At 42.1% G+C, this 19687-nt stretch overlaps 1 protein-coding gene and 2 non-coding genes across 3 annotated transcripts in view; 1 reads left to right on the top strand and 2 right to left on the bottom strand.

Annotated features, from left to right (window-relative positions):
* Rhobtb1 (Rho related BTB domain containing 1) overlaps positions 1–3256 on the bottom strand; it is a 116000-nt gene extending 112744 nt beyond the window's left edge. Inside the window, 1 exon segment of the mRNA XM_042055672.1 lies at positions 3075–3256. The gene's annotated coding sequence lies outside the window, so the exon portion shown is untranslated.
* A 10001-nt stretch (positions 3257–13257) lies between these two features.
* On the top strand, positions 13258–13364 carry LOC119824152. The gene has a single exon (XR_005287072.1). It is a non-coding gene; the product is annotated as a U6 spliceosomal RNA (small nuclear RNA).
* Positions 13365–17346: 3982 nt separating this feature from the next.
* LOC119824107 lies at positions 17347–17475 on the bottom strand. The gene has a single exon (XR_005287041.1). It is a non-coding gene; the product is annotated as a small nucleolar RNA SNORA24 (small nucleolar RNA).
* Positions 17476–19687: the final 2212 nt, after the last annotated feature.

Genomic DNA, 19687 nt, shown 5'->3' with positions numbered 1-19687 from the left:
AAAGAGTTATAGTGAGATGGGGTAAAAGTTGGAGCAAAAGGGTCTCCTTTGGAAGCAGCATACTAGAATGAATCCTACTTAAACGATTCTTTTTTTGAATCATGTAGCTTGGGCTAGCCTCATGTTGCTGAGGATGACCTTGAATGTTGGATCCGCATGCCTCTACATCTCCAGCGCTAGGATTACAGGCAAGCATCAACAACATGCCTGGTTTTATACAGTGGTGGGGATGGACCCCAGGGCTTTTGTGGTACTTGGCCAGTCTGTGCCAACCGAGTTCTATCCCTGCTCCCTTACAGGTGTTATTAATGCGTCAACATCCCTGATGCTCAGTTCCCTCACCTTTTGGGTGGAAATGATGCCCTCAGCTACTCAGTAGGAGTGGAGAGATACCCAGTTAATACTATAAGGACTGCTGCACTGAATTAAGATTGAACTAAACTATGAACTAGCCTCCGTTTCATGGCAGGCCCAGCTGTAAGGACCTGTACTGAAAGTTGCTATACAAATAGACTACAAGCATACCCAAGAGTGTCTTTGCAGGTCTAGCCAACCATAGCCATTAGTCCTCCAGACTATTCCAGACTGAGCGCTGCCAAAATTTGATCACATAAGACAAGGGCCAGCTGCAGCCAGTCAGGTGACTTTGGTTTGTTCCTTTCTCTTCTCTGGTTATAATGTAACTTATCCACAAGGAACGATGGAATCTTCTGAACATATTTGGCCCAGAATGCTGTCAGGTCATAGAACCTCTTTCCACTTCTTTTTTCATTCTTGTGTAGTGCTGGGAATAAAACAAGGCTAAATTAAACTATGAGAGTCAACTGGCCTCAGTTCCTTTAGGAGATACATAGAATGTTTGGATTCTGATGCTTTGCCTTAAGGATTTGATGTGGTTTCCAAAACAGAAGTAGTCAGGTAGAAGTAAAAATTAGAAAACATCATGGAGAATAAACAGGAGAACATACACATGCATACACACACACATACAGACAAACATGCATGCAGATACATGCACATTTATGTACACACATACATGCACACAGATACACTTGCACACTGGTCAACACAGTCAAAGTAGCTGACAGTAGAATTTGTATTTGAATTTTTTGTTACTTTCGGGAAAAGGAAAGCATAAAATTTTAATATCCTTCAGAAGAAATCATGCCACTCCACCACATTCTCTAGAGAAAGCAAGTATTTCATCCTTCTGGCATGAAATTCCTAGAGATATTTTTTTTTAAATGTGCAACAGTACAGGGACCCTGAGATAAAATGGACTATTTAGAAGTCAGAATAACTATATGAAAATTGAAAGATAAAAAAGCACTTTTTTCATGGAGGCAGTGGTTATTGCTATAAAAAGGGTGTTATTCATAGAGATGAGCTTGAAGCTCGGCTTGGCAGCATCATAAATATAAACCAGAAATATTCAACTAGTAAATCATTGTTTTTCTTCCCATTCTCTGGGTCTTCCTAACAAACAGACAGGAAGTGGAGTCTCTGTGCATGTACATGTGTGTGTGCCTGTGTGTGTGCATGTGTGTGTGTGTGCATGTGTGTGTGTGTGAGTGTGTGTGATATGCATATGAATGGAGGCCAGAGGACCACTTTGGCTGTGGTTCCTCAGGGGCCATCTACCTTGTTTCTTTGCGACAGGATCTCCACTGGCCTGGGGCTCACCAAGTAGGCTTGGCTGGCTGGATAGACAGTGGGCCATAGGGATGATCTTGTCTTGACTTCCCAGTGCTGGTTACACTCACATGGTACCGCAGCTAGCTTTTCGTGCGGGTATTCCGTTTGTACAGCTGAGCTCCCACTTCAGGCCCACGAGGACTCCTCTTAGGAGATCCCTTTCTCAGCACCCAGGGGAGACTGCTGGGAGCTCTAGCGCAGTCAATGTTCATTAATAAATAGGGCATTGAGCCAGAAAGATGTGTTTCAGTTACAAGATGGCACTGACGGCTGCGTAGCCACGTTGTGGGGCTGTTCCAAAAGGAAAGGAAGAAAAAGAACATCTGTGGTGTCACTGATTTATCTTCCCGTGCTGCTACCACCTCCTGGAAAGGTTGGTTCCTTCCTCTCAAACCTATGCTACTAACATTCTTCCATCTGAAATGTCCATCTTTTACCTCCACTCCAGTTCAATTCCGCTTCTTTCTGGCATCTTCTTAAATCCTTGGATAAGTCCTCCTCTGCAAACCAAGGACACCCTAACCATTTTACTATGAAAATCTTATTTATGGTCTCTGGTTTTGTTTGTGATAGTTCTAACCCAGCAAAGTCCTTGCTATCAAGAAGTTTATAACCCCACTGGGGACACCCTGTTGATTTCTGCCCTCAATGGAGGTCACAATCTGCTTAAGTATTGTGGGCACGCTATAATGTAGGCAATTCCACGATTGTCAGAAGACCCATGGAAGACTGTGAAGATGTAGCTCAGGATACTATTTAGAAAATGCATTCTGATTCTTAAGTGGTAACAGTAAGACTATTCAAGTTGGTTAGACATAAAGAATGAAAGTAGAGAGAAAAAAAACCAAAATAAATACTTGGGGGGCATGCTATCTTATTTCTCTTTGTTCTAAATACAAATTGGTTTGTCAAGTTAAAAAATTCCCTACGGTGCAGGGCCACAGTGGTACACACCTTTAATAATAGCTAACGGGAGACAGAGACAGGTGCGAATCTTGGGGTTTGAGGCCAGCCTCGTCTACATGCTGAGTTCCAGGATAGCCAGGGCTACACAGAGAAACCTTGTCTCAAAAACAACAGCAAAAAAAAGTGTTCATATGGGGACAAGTGCTGAACTTAGTAAATCACAACATCACACAAGCATGAGATTCTCATGTAAAAATATCTATGGCTTATGATGGATCTCCCACAAGGAACAGAAAAATGTCTTGCTGGTTCCTGCCCCTAAGTGCTAGCAAGCGTAGACAGCACGCTGACTGCTGCCTGGACAATTGCACACCTACCCACTCAGCTGTCCAACGACCTGCTCCCAACCTCTTACTTTGGTTTCTTCTCCCAAACACAGAAGTAATCGCCAGGGCTCACCTCCATTCTCTTACCTCCCATCAGCAGCTCGCTTTGCTTCAGCTTAACATCTGTGTCACCGCCTGGCCACTGTGCTGAGACGCTGACCTCCACTGCATCTTCTCTCTGGGAGGGTTCAAATGTCTGGGTGGCATCTGGAGCAGGGAGGGAACGCAGACAGACGGCCACTCACCGCACAGACGTCTCTGAGCATGTGTTCTTCCACGTGTCAGCCCGTGGGTACCTCCTCCGACACAGCAACACCAGCCAGCAGGAGAGGCGTCTGCAGTGTTTTGTGGGCGGTCCTTGGCTTATTTACCCTGGGCCCAAATAGGTCACTGATAGCAGAAGCAGGTGGGGCTGTGCCAAGGTCTCCAGATTCAAGTTCACAATTTCTTGCCAGTTCAGTTCACACAACCTCAAAGTGTTCCCCACTCACACACCACCCACTTTCTCTCCTTTTCTCATGGTCACCGACATGTCACATGTTTATGTCATGCTTCCTTCCTGAGTACAGTTTAAAGACAACATGTAAAACTGATTAGGTAAAAACATTATACAACAGAAAAGAACCACAGGTGGAATAAATTACAACTATATTTTGGTACATATTACTTAACAGTTATTTTTATTTCAAAAGCAGTTATGTACTGATCAGTGGTATCTACCTTCACTCAAGAGAAAAACCAACCAACAAATAAATAATAGCTCCAAAGTTTCTCAACATATACAAAGTGTTATGTTATTTTCTCTTTCTTTCCTTCCTCTTCCTTCCTTTCTTTTCTCCTTCCTTTCTTCCTCCCACCCTCCCTATCCCCTCTTTCTTTCTTTCTTTCTTTCTTTCTTTCTTTCTTTCTTTCTTTCTTTCTTTCTTTCTTTCTTTCTTTCTTCTCCCTTCCTTCCTTTCTTTTTTCCTTTGACTGGCTCAGGCCCAAAATTTGTAGTTCTCTTGGCTCTGTCTTCCAAGGACTGGATGTGAGTCACCATACCAACAACACCCTGTGTATCCTTTCTCTTTATCTGAGGAAGTTGACCACTCCCACCTTTCAAAAAACCTTTCCCCCAGTCCATTACAAAACAGACACAGTCAATTCTTGGATCTCCTTCTGTTTCTTTGCTGTCCTTTCTTGTTTCCTTGGGACACGCTTTTGTGCAGGGTCATTGTCGATTTGACTTCCTGAAGACTTTTGTCCTAGTGTTCCTGTTGACTCATTTTACAATCTCCCTCTTGCTAATCATATCCATCACCAGACTCAGGAGTGGGAAGATGACTCATAAGTTTATATCTAAGCCCCCATCCTCTTTGACAAACTTCACACCCATCATACGACCGTAATACAATCCAGTGTCTGTGTGTGGTGTCTTGTGACATCATCATCCCCAAACCCTGTCATCTTCAGTAAACTCCACGCCCGTAATACAATCGTCTGTCTGCTTGCAATGACCTGTGATGTCATCAACACACCCAGCCTTGCACTCAGCACTCGGCACTTCCTCATTGTCTGCACATAACCGCTGCAGAAGATGTCCCCGAGCCCTGGACTCTAATCACTTTGGAAAACTCACCCACCTCAACCCCCTTCCTGGACAAGCCCAGTTACCATCACATCTCCACTGAAAACAGTCAACCGCACTATATAACATTAGCCCCTTGCTTGCTCAAAGTCCAGATTGTAGCCAGAAAGGCATTTTCATAATATGAAACAGAGGTACCTAAGTATACTTCTCCCACCAAGAGCAAACAAGTACATAAAGCCCCAACCTGCTCACTAGTCCTGGCATCATCACAGGTTACTGCATATGGCTGGAGAGGTTTCCATGGCAATGGCCCCTGAGTACATCTGGAATCAGGCATCTCAGCCCGGACTCTCTGCTCCTATACTGCACGTGCTGCAGTCTTATTAGCCTCCATGCACCAGGCCCTTTGCCTACCCGCTGGGTCTGGAGATGGCATTTTTTTTTGTGGCATTTTCATCTCACATCCCTTCTGAAGCACGTCGTTTCTTTTCCTTTCCTAATCAAGACAAGGTCTTAGGTATCATCCCAGGCTGGACTCGAACTCACTATGTATTGAGGGATGGCCTTGAACTTCTGACCCGCATGCTTCCAGCTCCTCAGTGCTAGATTAACGGTCATACACCACCACATCCAGTTTAGGTGGTGTTGAGTAACCGAACCTGGGGCCCTCTGCATGCTGGGCTATCAACTTTCTCTATCAGTTATGCTATAGAGTCATTATCCCCCCCCCCCCATGATACACTTGAAATCAATTCAAATTCATGTGAATTTGTGTCATTCTTTTATTTTTCTCCCCACTAAACTGCAGGCTACATGAAGGCAGGAGACATTAGGGCAATTTATTCTCTTCCACTGGGGTCTGGCGGGCAGTAGGTAATCTACTAAGATGTTTTAGGAAAACTCAATGCAGGTATATAGGTTCAGTGAGAAAGGCCCACTTACTACAGTCTCAAGTTCAAACTCTCCGAAGATGGCATGGTTCTGAGGTCATGCAACACCACTAAGGGCTTTGGATGGACCTAAGGAATTAAGGTGGGGGCTCCCTTTGTCACTCACGTGAGAGTGGTAGAGATTTTTTTTTTTTAAAACAAAATTTTCTCTTATGCAGGAACACTCTCCAGTCCTAGCAAGGCAATCTTTGTCATTGCTCACCGGGCTGGGGACACTCTGAAGTAAGGAGAGACAACTCGGGCCCGAGAGCTGCTAGGGAGAGAAAGGCGGGAAGTGATTTCAAATGTGCTGAAGTCGCTCTTCTGGGGATGTCTTTCTGTTTCCTTGCTTCCACCATCCTTACACCGAATGCAATATAATTGTCTCCACTTCCATATGGTGGCGGAATTCTACCAACTGAATAAGCATGTCAATAACAAGGCAAAACTGAAACGTTGCATAAGTTACTTTTGCTTCATTACATCTGAGATGCAAATCTCCTGAGTCTCCAGCCTGGAAAAGACTTTTTTTTTCCCAAAGGAGACAAGTCCTGAATGCACTTCTGGGATGATGATGGGAGTCAAAACCACAGTGAAAGGAGAAATGTGGTCCGATCTGAATTTAGTACAAAGGAACTGGCGAGAAACACATTCCACTTAAGAAAGAAACCAAGCCGTTGGTGTGACCCATTCAGTACCTCACCTCAACGCCACCAGTGAATATCATGTCGGGAGAGGGTGGTGACTGTACTGTCTCTCTGATTCAGAAGGTTCTGGGGAGGTCCTGAGAGTCAACATTCAAGGTGTGTTTCCCTTTAAGGGGAGGGAGCAAGAGCCCATTAGCCTTTAATGAAATAGAGTATACCTGCATACGGGACAAAGTGGAATTGTGGCTTTCTGTATGGAGGCCTGGCAACCAGAGTCTGACCCCCAAATCCCATAAGGGGGCGAGAGAGACAACCAGAGGCTTGTCCTTTGATCTCACAACCACATACGTGTTGCAACTTATGCTCCTGCACACACACACACACACACCCATAAAACAAATCAAACCCTAAAGGATGGGGCTGCAATAAAGGGAGATGTGGAGACCCCTGGTTGTTTAGGAACACCCGAATGTCTGACTCTACTGGCTTAATTAAGAGTTTCCAAATAGCTACTGCTGACAACAGCATAGAAAATCATAGTCTGTTAATTATCAAAACCTCAAATCCTGGTCATCCTCGGCATCTGTATGTCTCGTTTGAGGCGCAGCTACGCCCAAACATAGCCTCCTTACTTTTTATCACCTTCCTCCTTTTTAGCATGGCATACAGGCCCCTTCTTAAAAGCATTTTCTATTAAATTACACATACATGTATTCATACAGACGCATACATAAAATACAATCCTCTGTAAGGCATAACTGATTCTTTTTCTTCTCCTCTACATTGGCGGCTGCAAACCTGAGAATAAATTTTGTTACCATCTTTCCAGAAAGGGTGTTGAATTTCTTGTCATAAATTTTGAATATGAATCTCTCCCCTGGCTCTATCTTGTATTCTTAGCCTTAGTTTTTTTTCCCTTAGACTCATTTTTTTCTACCTATTTGGAATATATTTTATATTACACTGCAGTATGTGTTTTTATTAGTCTTTCTCTGCAGGCCTTAAATCCTTTCCTGGATATAAATAAAATATATAACATTTATAGATAGTTCCTTTCCCCCTATGGAGGTTTGCAAAATATTCCAAGGGCAACGTATAATTGATTACCAGTAGCACATAAACATTAAAACATTGCTACTTATAGTAATTATTTTTGTGATATTTTATTCCCAAGTACAATTAGATGTTCTTAATATTTAATTCTTAACTAAAGCTCCATGGACCCTTTAAACTTTTATTATAAAAATCGTGTACTTCAACTTGTCATATGAGAAGGTTTTCAAATTTTTAATCCAATTCCGAAAGGCAAATCTGACCCCCAAAGTTAAAAAAAATGCTTTGCAGTACATTAACCCCATAAGATCTTCTGATCTCGGCTTTTGTCATTCAGCTGACTGGCCTATGTTTGTTGGGTAGGTACTATGTCCTGTAAGACGTGCTAGGAAGAGAGAAGGAAGTTTGCCACTGTGACTTATGGCTTCAGGGAACTTCTGGTCCAGTGGAGAAGAGGTTAGGAATTAATCAGATGACAACATATTATAATAAACTGGCAGGCTAGACATGACAAGTACGTGCTAAAGTCTCTAGAGACCCATGGTTTTGTAGACTAAGTAAAAAAAAAAAATAAAAATAAAAGCAGAAAAACAAATAAGTGGGGTTGGATAGTCAGGAAAGACTTCTCTGAGGAGTTGACTTTTAATAAGATTATTCAGGATCTAGGCAAAGAACATTCCATGAGAGGAAGATGATAATTCAAAGACCCCAAGGAAAGCCAGGCCTGCTTTAACATAAAGTTTCTCAAACTCTAAGAGACCACAGATACCAACCTAGACTCTATACCTACAAAACTGGAATTCGCAACAGGAGGAAAAGTCTACTGTGACAATAAAACCACATTTAGGCAGTATCTATCTATAAATCTAGTTCTATGGAAGGTGGTAGAAGGAGAACTTCCACCTGAAGGGTTAACCACACCCAAGAAAACAGAAGAAATAAATTATCTCAGACTTGCAAATCAAAAGGGAGGTAAGAAAATGACTCCACCATAACAAAATAATAAGAATCAGCAAACACCATTCATTGGTAACTCTCAATATTAATGGTTTCAATTCCTTAACGAGAAGACAGACTAGGGATCAGTGGCTAAGAGCACTGGCTGCTCTTCCAGAGGTCCTGAGTTCAATTTCCAGCAACCACATGATGGCTCACATCTACCTGTAATGAGATCTGGTGCCCTCTTCTGGCCTGCAGGCATTCTTTCAGGCAGAACACTGTATATATAATAGACAAATAAATTGAAAAAAAAAAAAACACAGTAAAACAGACTAACAGATTTGATTAGAAAACAGGACCCACCTTTCTGTTCCATCTAAGCTTACCATCAATGATAAATACACCCTCGGGGTAAAAACGATGGAAGAAGATATTCCAAGCAACTTGACCCCAAAAGTAAGCAGGTGTATCCATTTTAATATCCAACAAAATAGACTTTAATCCAAAAGTAATTACAAGAGTTAAGGACACACATTACATAGTCATCAATGGAAAAGTCCACCAAGATGATATAATTCTAAACATATCTACAACAAACACAAGGGCACCCAAGTTACTAAAAGAAGCACGGGTGCAGCTAAAATCACATACTGACCCTCCCACAGTGATACCGAGAGACTCCAATTCGCAGCTCTCGCCAACAGATAGGTTATCCAGACAAAAGTTAAACAGAGAAATGCTGGAGTTAAATCACGTTGTCAATGAAACAAACCTAACAGATAGTTGCAGAACATTTCACTCAAACACAAAGGAATACACTTTCTTCTTAGCACCTCATGAAACATCCTCCAAAATTAACCACATACGTGGACACAAAGTAAGTCTCAACAGATACAACAAGAAGAGGGAAATAACACTTACTGCATTCTATGGGACCACCATGGATTAAAGCTGGATGTCAGAAACAACAGGAAGTTTACAAACTCGTAGTAGCTGATCAACTCACTACTGCATGAAAAATGGGTCAAAACAGGAATTAAAAAAGAACTTATAAATTTTTTTTAAGGCTTGAATGAAAATGAGACACAGTATACCCAGACCTATGGGTTCAAAGAAGAATTAATACCAACAGTCCTCAAATTATTTCACAAGATAGAAGCAGAAAGGCCAATGCCTAACTCTTTATATGAGGGTACAATTATCCTGATACTTAAACCACAAGTAGCCAGCAAAGAAAGAAAATTACAGACCCATTTTCTTTATGATCATAGATGTAAAACTTTTCAATAAAATACCTGCAAGCCAAATCCAAGAACACATTTAAAAAAAAAAGATCATCTACCACGATCAAGGTGGGTTCATCCCACACATGCAGGGATGGTTCAACATATATAAATTGATAAATATAATCCACCACATGAACAGACCGAAAGACAAAATAAACAAACAAAAAAACCCAAACACATGAAAATCTCATTATATACAGAAACACTCTTTGACAAAATCCAGCATCATTTCATGATAAAAGTCCAGGAAAAACTGGGGATATAAGGGATATACCTCAACACAATAAACCCAATTTACAGCAAGCCTACAGCCAATGTCAACCGAAATGGAGAGAAACTCGAAGCTCTTCCCCTGAACTCAGGAACAAGACAAGGTTAGTCACTTTCTCCATACCTGTTCAATGCAATAATTGAAGTCTCAGCTAGAGCAGTAAGACAACTGAAGGACATCAAGAGAATCCAAGTAGCAAGGAATATAAATACACAGGGGACCCTAAGAACCTCATCGGAAGCTTCTACAGTTACTCTCAGCAAAGTGGTACAATGCAAAATTTACAAATCAGTAGCCCTCCTGTATACAGCTGACCAGCAGACTGAAATCAGGGACACGACACCTTTCACAATAACCTCAAAACATATCTTGAAGGTAACCCTAACCAAGAAAATGAAAGACTTTTATAATAAAAATTTTATGACATTGAAGAAATATATCAAAGGCGATATCAAAAGATGAAAAGATCTCTCAGGCTCATGGATCAGTAAGATTAATATGAAAAGGGCCACCCTTCTATAGATTCCACACAAACTCTATCAAAATTCTAACATGATTCTTCACAGAAATTAAAATGACAGTTTTCAGCTTCATATTCTTTTTTTTTTAAATCCCCAAATGGGGTAGATAAAACAATCCTGAAAAATAAAAGAGCTGCTGGAGGCTTACCTCAAGATCCAACCACACTCCTTTCGGGCATATACTCAAAAGACTCTATATTTTACTATAGAGACACTTGCCCATCCATGTTCACTGCTACTCTATTCATAAGAGCCAGAAGCATGAAAAAAACTTATTTTCATAGGAAAATGTGTATGTAGCAGATGCCTTATCAATATTTCAGTCTTAAAACTCATTGATCTTCATTATACATTAAATTCAATCAAATGGAGTCTACCATTTTTTTAAAATTAAAAATTTTATGTTATATATAAGTAAATATATAGTTTATTTACATTATATATGAATTCAATAACATTATACTTATATACACATATGGCAATGTTGGCAGATGTGTAGAGGGTAACTGTGTGGAGTCTTCTACCTTTGCATGTGTTCTGAAAATCACACTCAGGTAACATTCAGGAGGTTGGGTTTACCTGAAAGTGTTGGCAGAGTTTTCTTATTAACTAATTCTTACATCTTAAATTAGCCCACAATTCTTGCCTGTGTCAGCCACGTGACTTGGTGCCCTTTATCAGCGAGGCAGTCTCATCTTGCTTCCTCTGTGTATTTTTACCTGGGGTGCCATCTTGCCAGCCCTGAGAGTTTACCATCTTTAAGACATTGTGGGAGATGCTCTGAAGGAATAAGTATACACTATATACATAAACCACAAGTTACCTTAAATTGACCTTTAGCTTTTTTCTGTATGAGCTAATTCGTGTTTATGAGTTAGTTCCAGATGTTTTAACACACAGCATGAACCCGAACCCAAAACTCTTCAGAGAGGTGCCATGGCTTCCTCTGCATAAAAATTGAAGGTAGATTAACAGGAGGAAGAAACAGCCTCCTTGAAATAGGCAGTTTGCCTATTTCTAATGGTTGAGAAAGTGCTGAGTAGCTCTGGCCGTGCAAATCAATACATTACGATGTGACGGAAGACCATAAATTGCTTCCACATTGTTAGATCTTTTCCTGAGCTAAATTCTTTATGGGAATATTGAGGAAGTCACGCAGTAACCACACTACCTTGGCTGAGGTCACGAAACTGTACAGAGTACTAACCACCTGTCCGAAGACTGTTCACAGCCTTGGAGGGAAGGAGTGGTCCTGCTTCTCTGTTCTTACAGACAGGGTAAAAAGGGAGATTGGAGAAGGGCTTGTCAGTTTTATTGTTATTTTGGAATAACCTAGAGCCATCAGATAAGAGCGAACCTCAACTGAATTACCTCCACACGGCTTGTATACATTGTCTGCGGGCATTGTCTTGATTGATGTGGGAGGGCCCAGCCTACTTGGGTGGCACTTTCTCCAGGCATGCCATATTGTTCTGTGTGAGCATGAGTCAGCAAGCAAGGTTGGGGTTCCTGCTTGAATTCTAGCCCCAACTTTCCGTAAAGATGGCCTGTGACCTTGTAGTATAAGCCAAAGAAACCCTTCCCTCCTCTAAGTGGCTTTAGGTCATGATGTTTATCACAGAAAGAGAGAGCAACCGAGCACGCACAGTGACTGGTCTGAATCAAGAAGCTTCTGGGGAGGACCCTGAAGATACGGATGTTAACACTGCTGGTACATTGCAGAAGCCTTGTTCTTTGAGAATTATCTCTGATAAACTCGCCTTCCTTCAATGGTTAAAGGCTTGGGTGAGCAATAATTGCATGCCAATTAAATTAAATATCAGATATAATAAAGCAAATCCGATGAACCATCTGTGATCAAAAGTAACACATACCAGTTTTTAAAAGCAGTGTAGTTGATTTTGGATTAGAGCAAATTATTGGAATAACTGTAGTATTCTCTCTCAGAGACCAAAATTTGAATAGATTTGTTTTAAATGTCTCAGGTTTACAAACATTATTTTGCTAACTCATTTTTTAAATGATTGTTTTGTTTTGATTTTTTTTTTTGAAGGGGGATCTTAGGCAGCCTGGACTGACATTGAAATTGTGATTCTATTGCTTCTGCCTACTTCTGAGTGCTTGGATGTTTGGGTGCTCAGATGCCAAGCATGTATCCCAAGTTCAGCTTTCTTTCTTCCTTCTTTCCGTCTTTCCTTCCTTCCTTCCTTCCTTCCTTCCTTCCTTCCTTCCTTCCTTCCTTCCTTCCTTCCTTTCTCCCTCCCTCCCTCCCTCCCTCCCTCCCTCCCTCCCTCCCTCCCTCCCTCCCTCCCTCCCTCCCTCCCTTCCTTCCTTCCTTCCTTCCTTCCTTCCTTCCTTCCTTCCTTTTTTAAAAGACGCAGTTACATGTTTCTCTGTGTAACTGCTCTAACTGTCCTGAAACTTTCTCCGTAGACCAGGCTAGCCTTGAACATAGAGATCCACCTGTTTCAGTCGCCTGAGTGCTGGAACTAAAGGTGTGTGCCACCACCGCCCACCCCAGCTTTCATTTTTTTTCTTTCTCTTCACTCCTCTGAAGTTCTTCATGATGGATGCTGCCAGAGACCCCTCTCATAATTATAAGAGCAATGTTAGCTTTGAATATCATCAATTAAATATTTTGGCAGTCTCATGTAATGACAAGCATTGTGTAACTCATAAACACATGGGTGTTTATGTGTGTATGTGTGTATGTATGTGTATGCATGTATGTGTACTTGTATATGTGCATGTGTGTGTGTATGTAGTGTTGATATAGCTTCTAGGTTTGCTACAGAGACAAGTGAAGAATATGGTACAAAGTTTCGGTCAGATCACAAAAACATCACCAATTAAGAATAGTCATTGAGCAGGGCGGCGGTGGCGCACGTCTTTAATCCCAGCACTCGGGAGGCAGAGGCAGGTGGATCTCTGTGAGTTCAAGACCAGCCTGGTCTACAAGAGCTAGTTCCAGGACAGGCTCCAAAGCTACAGAGAAACCCTGTCTCGAAAAACCAAAAGAAAAAAAAAAAAAAAAAAAAAAAGAATAGTCATTGAGTGCTCGCTTCGGCAGCACATATACTAAAATTGGAATGATACAGAGAAGATTAGCATTGCCCCTGCGAAATGATGACATACAAATTCGTGAGGGGTTCCATATTTTTGAGAGAGAAGTGAGAAGGGGATGATGGGGAGAGCTTGGGGGAATGAGACAGTTGAGATGGAGGAAGAGTGGATATGTAATCAGGGAAATACTTCTTATTTATCTTAAATATATCTTAATTAAGGGATCCATTTGAAGGTAGGCAAGAGATTGGACTCTAGAGGGGTTCCCAGGTATCCAAGGAGATGTCCCCAGCTGGCTCCTTGAGCAGCTGAGGAGAGGGGTCCTGAACTGGCCCTTTACTATAGCCACACTGATGATTATCTTGCATATCACCATAGAACCTTCATCTGACATTGGATGGATATAGAGACAGAGACCCACATTGGAGCACTGGACTGAGCTCCCAAGGTCCAAATGAGGAGCAGAAGGAGGGAGAACATGAGCAAGGAAATCAGGACCGTGAGGGGTGCGTCCATTCACCAAGACAATGGGACTGATCTAATGGGAGCTCACCAAGGCCAACTGGACTGGGACTGATGGAGCATGTGATCAGACCGGACTCTCTGAACGTGGCTGACAAGGAGGGCTGACTGAGAAGCCAAGGACAATGGCACTGGGTTTTGATTCTACTGCAGGTACTGGCTTTGTGGGAACCTAGTCTGTTTGGATCCTCACCTTCCTAGACCTGGATGGATGGGGGAGGAACTTGGACTTCCCACATGGCAGTGGACCCTGACTGCTTCTTGGACTGGAGAGGGAGTGGGGTGGAGGGGAAAGGAAATGGGAGGAGGTGAAAATTTGTAAAATTATGTAATTTAATAAAAAAGAATAGTCATTGAGTAATCATAACTTCTGTGATTATTTCCAGTTCCTTGCACAGGAGAAGGTCACCTCCAGGTCTGTGTTCCCCCTGCTTATAAGTAGAGGAGCTGGTACTGGGCCTTGGGACTGAAGCTCGGTCCTCCACAGTTTCCCCTTCAATCCTTCTCTCCTAACTGACACTTTCAAGAGCATACGCTGTTTCCAACACGGGTACTCTAAACTCTTCAGGCCTTTGTTTGTTTATCTGCCCACAGTTTCTGCACACTCCCTAGGAAATGCCACCGTCAACCATCTGGCCCTTGTTTGTTCCTTTAATCTGCCCACGATCATTTCTGCATATTCTGCAGGTAATACTACCCTGGAGGTCTGAGAGCTTGGGTCTGCCTCCCAAAACTTCAGCTAGTCTATATCCACAATCCAGTTCAATCTTCTTCTTCAGATTCTTTTCTAAGTCACCCTGTGGGCCACCTACCCACAAGCTGCACTTCTGCCTCGGCTGCCCACTCCTGCAGATGAGCCCTGTCCCTGAGTGCTTCAACAATGTGGGGCTCAAGTGGAGAACAGCCTGTGCATCTTAAGGGCACTTACCAGCATCTGAAGTGAGTGCTGTGCACCCCTTGGTTCTGGGTATGGTTGACATTCAATCCAATGTTCGCTTGGCTGAGTTGCCAGAATTAGCAAGCAGAACATCACAGAAGACTCGAGCACATTGTGGCCCCACTGCTGTGTGCTGGAAATTCTTTACTGGAACTGCAGTCTCACCCTTGTGTGTTTCCTGGATATTTATTTTATCTATTATATGGAACAGATGTAGCTGGAGGCTGAGGAAAATCACTGCTATCTCATGAACTTCATGCTCAACTCTTACTGCTAATTGGTGTTTTGCTTTTTTTGTCCTGTAGAAAGAAACATTGTAAATGTTGTTCATTTAGGTCTGTCACCCCAGGGCTATGTTGTGACTTTGTAACACCTTGTCCTAGTGTAATTCCTGTTATGGTGATAAAATATTGGACAAAAAGCACCAAAGAGGGGTGGGGGAAAGGGTTTGGCTTACAATTCCAGATTACAGCCCTTCATTTCAGGGACTTTAAGGAAGGAACTCAAGCAGCTCTCACATCATACGCATAGTCAAGAGCAAAAAGAGATGAATGTATCTTTGCTTGATTCTTACATTTTTTACTGTAATACAGTCCTGGGACCAGCATATGCCGTGGTGCCACCCTCCATGGACTGGTTCATTCCAGTATCAATTAAGAATCAAGGTAATGCCCCAGACACAGGCCCACAGGCCAATCTGGTCTAGCTAATTCCTCATTAAGCCTTTCTCAGGTGACTCTAGGTTGTGTCAAGTTGACAATTAAAACTAACCAGCACACATGTATACGTGTGTGTTTTATGAAGTGCCTGCACACACACACACACACACACACACACACATACACATACTGCATACATCACACATACACAGCTTTTATTAGCATGTACTATAAGGAAACATGCTTGTTACATCTAATAAATCAGTTTGATGATCTCTGCTATTTGCTAGATTCAAATATATTGAATTCCTTTTCATGCATTTTTTCCATAATAATCCTCTTAGGAGTAAACTGAAGAAATTAAAATCACATTAAATTTATCAGAGGACTCTGAGGAGAGAGCATCATCTACTTGATTGAGAGGTCAGGAAAGGTGTTTGCTGAAAAGGCAGGCATCTGGGTGCGATCCCAGACCTATTCATTCAGAAGAGTGTAGCGTGGCTCTGAGCACTCTAGAATTTTCAGAACCTTTCCAAGTGACTTGAAGTTCCATGTAAGTTCAGGAGCTCTTTGTTTATGGAGGTAATGTTCTAGATAGAATTGCTTTCTAAGTTAGAAGAGAGAAATTATTATGCTTGTCCTTAAACATGAACCACCAACATTTTGGAATTCAAAACATGATTTAAAAACCTTGGAGATATATATATATATATATATATATATATATATATATATATATATATATATCAAGTCCATTATACTATTGTTAAAGAATTCAACAGTGTAAGCTTCCTATATAGTAATCTCAAGCATTTAAAAATTGTTAAGTAGGGACTGGAGAGAAGGCTCGTTGGTTAAGAGCATGTCTCAGTCAGTGTTCTATTGCTGTGAAGACACACCATGACTATGGCAATCCTTATAAAGAGAAAGCATTTAATTGGGGGTCACTTACATTCTCAGAGGGTCAGTCCATTATCATCACAGTGAGACATGGTGACATGGAGGCTGACATGCTGCTGGAGCAGGAGCCGAGCATCCTTATATCTTGATTCAAAGGCAACAGGAAGTGAACTGAGACACCGAGCATGGCTTGAGCATATATGAGATCTCAAAGCCCGCCTTTACAGTGACACACTTCCTCCAACAAGCCACGCCCACTCCAACAAAACCACATCTCCTAATAGTGTCACTCTCGACGAGCTTATAGGGGCCAGTTACATTCACACTACCACAGAGCAGTTACTCCTCTGGCAGAGGACCAAGGTTCAATTCCTAACACATATACAGTGGCTCACAACAGTTTGTAACTCCAGCTCCAGGGGATCTGATACTAGCTTATGAACTCTGAGGGCACAGGCACATGTGTATCACATATACATACATGCAAACGAAACATTCATATATATAAATTAAATTAAATTGAATTAATTAAAAAAGAATTGGCAAGCTATGATATTAAAGATATTAAAAGGCTGCTTATTGATTAAAATAGTAATTGAAAAGCTGGAGTTATACCTCAGTTGGTAGAATGCTTTCCTAGTATTAAGGAAACGTGGGTTCCATCCCAAGTATGACATAAAAAGTGGGTGTTGTGGTCCACAGCTGTAATCCTACCACAGGGGTGGGGGGGTAAAGACAGATGGATCAGAAGTTCAAGGTCATCCTCAGCTACACAGTAAGTTGGAGGCCAGTCTGTTTCAATTGAGTTTTTAATGAAAGTAAATATACTACTGAGGCTTATGGAGGACTGAATACATTTATAAGTGATCCTTCATAGCATAACATTCTAGCACGAAAATCTAGGACTGGTGTGGGCAATCTAAGGTTTTTATTTTTGTAGGAGTGCATCATTGGCTGAAATCCCTGTTGGTGATGGTGTGATGCCTGAGCATTCTGACCTATTTGTAGAAGAAGTCTGGAGGCATGGGTCATATCATTTAGGACCTATATTTTAACAGTGAAGAATGCTATCAACTTGAATAATAATCAGATGCTAATGGAATGGTGACAGCTTTGTCATAAACAGGAACATGTTTTTTTCATGACTAGGAAGGGGGTTGCCACAGCTGACAGTTCAAAAGATACCTGCAGTCTATTTTTTAAATATAAAGTTTAGGGTTTTTTTTTATCAATAAAACAATGTTCTGTACCATTAACTGACCTTGAAATATCTTATAGACAAAGGCTTCTCTAGCGTCTGAGTGTCTGAGGCCAGTCCTGTGTTCTCTGTCACCCCTCATAGATCTTCATTCATAATTTAATCTCACTCTGTCCATTGGTGTGAGCTAATGGGGCTTCCACTGGGTTATTCCCTGGAAGAACAATATATTGGCCCTCTCACACAAGTTCCTCCTAAGAGAAAATTCAGTCAATCATTCATCAGCCTGTAACTGTGTCATTTGTCACTGCACAGGGTCCTGGGAAGAGAGTAATGAAAAAGTCTAGTCAAAGGGATCTGGACTTATGTAGCCTATGCCATGATGGCACCAGTGACCAGGAGAAGATATTATTCAACCAACCACTGGACGAGATACAAGGAGAACAACATCCATTCACAATCAGTGCCTTGAGGAGTCATAAGTGTTGGGATGGCAGCCAGTAGCAGAAGGAAGCTTTGGAAGAGGTGAGATTTGCCTGGAACCAGGAAGAAAAGAAAGTCATGGGTGTGTGTGTGGGGGGGGGGAAGTGCAAGAAGACATAGTCCAGAATCCCGTAGGATGTCTTAGTTACTTTCTGTCTCTGCAAAGACACTATGATCAAAGCAACTTATAAATATTTATTGGAGCTCACAGTGCCAGAGGGACCTGCTCACCACGGTGGAAGCCAGGCACCAGGCAGGCAGGTATGGGACTGGAGTAATAGCTGAGAACTTACATTTGATCCACAGGCATAAGACACACACACACACACACACACAGAAACAGCAAGAGCAAAGGTGACAGAGAGACAGAGAAATGGTAATGGCTTTTGAAACCTCAAACCCCGCCCCTAGTGACACACCTCCTCCAACAAGGCCATGCCTCTTTCTCCTTCCCCAAAAGTTTCTCCAACTGGCAACCATGTATATGAGTCTATGGGAGTCATTCTCATTCAAACTGCCACAAAGGACAAGCTTGTGTATTTGGTAACCAACATTCTGGAATATTCCCTTCCATCACCAAGACATCACTTATTCCAAAACTAGAGGAAGGAAGCCAGAGGCATGGAGGAGTTCAGGAGCTATTGGCTAAGCGGTGACTAAATTAGTGAATGGAGAACTCAGCTAAGCTTCAGTTTAGAAGGGTAACTCTTCTCATTGAGAGATTTTGATGCAGAATCACTATACAGCCTTGCCTCTATTCTTGGCACTAAATCTTTCCTTGAGCCTTGGATTTTGTTTGGTGGGACAGAAGCAGCATGCTCTACCTCATGAGGCCATGGGAGATGTATAGTGAGATGATGTAGCACCATGCTGTGTGGGTCATGGCTGCCCCAACAAACCCAGGGTTATTTGCTTCTTGCTGAGCTCTTAGCCATGCTAAGCTGCTGGGAAGCACACACAGTTTCACTCACAGCCCCGGCTACTGGGGAGAAGTTTTGAGCTTCTCACTAATCAGAAAAGATGAGTCATGTCGGGATTAACACCTCAAGTGAGCACTCGAGAAACAGGCTTCACGGCACCACACAAGCAAACAATCACCCGCTTCATTATTAAAAACAAGCTAAGAGAAAAAAAAGTTATGATAACATGTCACTCAGTCCACTGGGAACAAGGCAATTATCTTCAGGATATTAAAATAATAGCTTGGCGTTAAGGATGCTTAAAAGCCAAACCCATGCTATTGGAAGAATAAATAATTGATCAGAGGAACTATGAAGATTTTCTTCCTTGCCTCTAAGCAAAACCACAGATTGAACTTTAGTCCTGAAATACCAAGAGGCATATTTCAGATTAAGTGAAAGAGCTACTGGGTTGCCCCACAGACCTGCATGTATTTCCTGCTGGTTCACCCCTAATACGGAGGAACATTTAGACTCTAGGCACAGGATAGGTGCGTACGAGTTAGGATTGACTGCAGTGTAGTTTCCCTGGTCCCCAAGTCCGGTTTCCCATCTGCACGGCAAACGCTACTCCTTCTAGCTTTCTGAAATGCTGCTTACTTCAGGCTTCCCCACCCAGCTGCCCTATGGAAGAAGTTTTTCACTTTCACACGAGGTGAATGGGACACATTATTTTACTTCAAACTCATTGTTTCATTGACAAGAAGCATGCATCTAAATCGTCTCGTGTGCACAGCAGAAGAGACGACAGAAAGTTAACAAT

Source organism: Arvicola amphibius, chromosome 9 (assembly GCF_903992535.2).
Source record: "Arvicola amphibius chromosome 9, mArvAmp1.2, whole genome shotgun sequence".
NCBI classification, from domain to species: Eukaryota; Metazoa; Chordata; class Mammalia; order Rodentia; family Cricetidae; genus Arvicola; species Arvicola amphibius.
This window is presented reverse-complemented; position numbering and strand designations above follow the sequence as displayed.